The sequence below is a fragment of the Octopus bimaculoides genome, chromosome 12 (genome assembly GCF_001194135.2).
Source record: "Octopus bimaculoides isolate UCB-OBI-ISO-001 chromosome 12, ASM119413v2, whole genome shotgun sequence".
Taxonomy (NCBI): Eukaryota; Metazoa; Mollusca; class Cephalopoda; order Octopoda; family Octopodidae; genus Octopus; species Octopus bimaculoides.
The window spans coordinates 4,359,448-4,361,594 of NC_068992.1; positions in this window are offsets into that span (position 1 = coordinate 4,359,448).

The following is a 2,147-nucleotide window of genomic DNA, read 5'->3' on the forward strand; positions in this document are numbered from 1 at the left end:
ATATATATATATATATATATATATATATATATATATATATACACGCAAATTGCACATTTATTTTTTTATACATATATGAATATGCGCACATATGAATACAGACATACACACTCACGCACTGACACAGCGCTCACAATCATACAGATACTCATATATAGGGATACATATACATATTATATTCACATATTTCATGTTGTTGTTTTATTTTTTAATTTTTAAATTGAACAAAACTTTAATGAAAGAATGCCCACACTAACTCCACCGATAAACCACTCAACAATCCGGCCGCCTAACCAATCGGAACAAACAAACATTATGAAATAAATTTAAGTGTTAAATTCTTTGTTGCTAATGCATTGGTTTGTGTGTGTCTGCGTTAGGGGAGATAATAGGAATATTTTAGTTTATCAACACGTTTTGCCGCTTGTCGCATATGAAGTGGTTCCAAAGTAGAATCTTATAGAAGTATAACACTCAACAAACCCTTCAGCCACATGCGCCTCCCTCTCTCTCTGAAATTACCATAACTAACTTCATAATCTTCAGTATATGCCAACCCTTCTTTCTCGTTATATGTCCCTTTCCTTCCTTCTTTTTTCTTTCTTTGCAGCTATATCGGGAGCTGTCGTTTTTATTAAAAAAGAAAAATAATTGATCTTGAGAATGATAAAATAACTAGGAAGGGAATTATTAGTAAATTTTGCTCAAGTAGCCATCTTGAAAAGTATTGTAGAAAGGGAAATAGTAAGGATGGATGGAGGAAGAGAAAGAGAGAGAGAGAGAGAGAGAGAGAGAGAGAGAGAGAGAGAGAGAGAGAGAGAGAGAGAGAGAGAGAGAGAGAGAGAGAAAGAGAGAGAGAGATAGTTCTGCGTGCTTTTTGTGTCATTGATTGTGTTTTTGTTTATTCATATTCATAATGTTGATCTTTTAATGAATGCATTCAGCCACGGTGTTTCAGACACATACGTGTCCTTGTAGTGAGTAAATACACTTCCACACACATACACACACACGCGCGCACACACACATACGAATACACAAACATAGACATGATATATATTATACTTATATATTATTAATATGTAGTTATTTAAATAAAATACATTTATATAAAACAGCGCATAATATAGCTAACTGTACAGGCATTTATTTGAATGTTTTCATTGTAAAGGCTAAGATGTGAAAACATCTTACTGTTCTTTTAAATAAACCGTAAAATAATTGGGAATCTCCTTACAGATCCTGTATCTGGATAATTATCCATCAACGTCGATTACTACTCCTCAGTTACTCCGAGAGTGCATTGCAGTTAAATCACTATATATAAATAGTAATAGTTTCTCAAGAACACCTAAAGTACCGTATTAGATGTGGACTGTACCTGACCATCGGAGAATGTAAATAATTATTGTTAAAGGAACAAGGAATTTTCTGGGTTTGAATTGAAGGACCAGTCGTCGAGGTACGTTGCTAGCAACGTCTGGGATGTACTTTCAAAGAAGATCCCCAGTAATTAAGAAACCAAGCTTTTGGAACAGGCGTGGAACAGTTGTGAAACTTTTAGATGAAATGTAATTGTACAGAAGTGGGTTGAGATGCGATGATATTTTCTAGATACGTGAAGTTTTTAGTAATTTTGAAGAGACAGGTATACAAAAACAGTCTTCAGCCAGGGTTGGAACGCTTTTCACCATAAATTTGTTTGCTCGGGGTGAAACCCAGGGCTAAACGACAGCAATAACCGAACGACAGAATCTCTAAGTCCTCGTAAGACTCGCTACAAGTAACAATTATACAACAACCATACTAACTTAGGAAACGGATGGGGTGGTGAGAATAATTTTGGTCGTAGGTCATCGCGATCGGTATTCATCTGTGATGAAATATCAACAACACAGTCGCGGTTGAGTGATAAGAAGTTAGTTTTACAACATCGTGAATTTGGGTTCAGTCCCACTGCATGTTACCTTGGGCCAGTGTCTTATATAATAGTCTCGACTGACCTAAAGTTTGTGAGTGGGTTTAGCAGACGGTAAGTGAAAGAAGCCTGTCATAATTACACACACACACACACACACATACATATGTATATATATATGTGTATATATATATATATATGTATATATATATATATATAAATAATATAT